We start from the raw sequence: 807 nt of genomic DNA, 5'->3' as shown, positions 1-807 counted from the left end.
CCCACCCAAGCGCTGTGGGTGTCTGTGATGGTTAATTTCATTACTAACCTGGCACAATGGAGAGTCAGGAAAGGGGGTCTCAGTGAGGTATTCTGTCTAGGTGGGGGATTGTCTTGATTAATTGTCTTGCATTAATTGATGTGTGATGACCCATCCTAAGAGTGGGTGGCAGCATTCCCTGGCTTTGGGCTTTGGTTTGTACAAATAATGAGAAGGTGAGTGGAGAGAACACACACACACACATCTGTTTCTCCCTGCTCTTGGCTGTGGCTATGATGTGATCACTATTCCTGCCACTGTGGCTATGGAACAGGGAACTGGGCTAAGGTAAACACTTTCTCACCCCGGATTGCTTCCTCGGGGCATTCTGTCACAGCAACTAGAAAGGAAACAAAGATTTGTTCAGGTGTGGACTAACTACTTCACGTGGACCTCTCGTGTGAGCAACTCGGGCGCACATCTCATGGAGTTCCTCAGGAGACTTCTGCCTGTCATGGGGTCCTACACCCATGACTTCTCTGTTAGACCCTAGTCACCTGGAGTCACCTGGAAGCAGTGTTTCCCTCTTTGTTCAGAGCCCAGGAACCCTCATGCAGCGAGATCAGCATTGTTGCCCATGGCTCCAGATTTTCCTGTCTCAAGCCAATCATCAAACACTTCTCTTCCTTGTAAAATAGTGGTGGAAAGCAGGGGCTTCGGGAGCTATGTGGGACCATCCCATCTTCCCCGCCGTGTAGGACCATCCATCCCATCTTCCCCGCCGTGTAGGACCATCCATCCCATCTTCCCCGCCGTGTAGGACCATCC

Source organism: Microtus ochrogaster, unplaced genomic scaffold (assembly GCF_000317375.1).
Source record: "Microtus ochrogaster isolate Prairie Vole_2 unplaced genomic scaffold, MicOch1.0 UNK9, whole genome shotgun sequence".
NCBI classification, from domain to species: Eukaryota; Metazoa; Chordata; class Mammalia; order Rodentia; family Cricetidae; genus Microtus; species Microtus ochrogaster.
The sequence above is the reverse complement of the archived record's forward strand: the minus strand, read 5'-3'. Positions refer to the sequence as shown.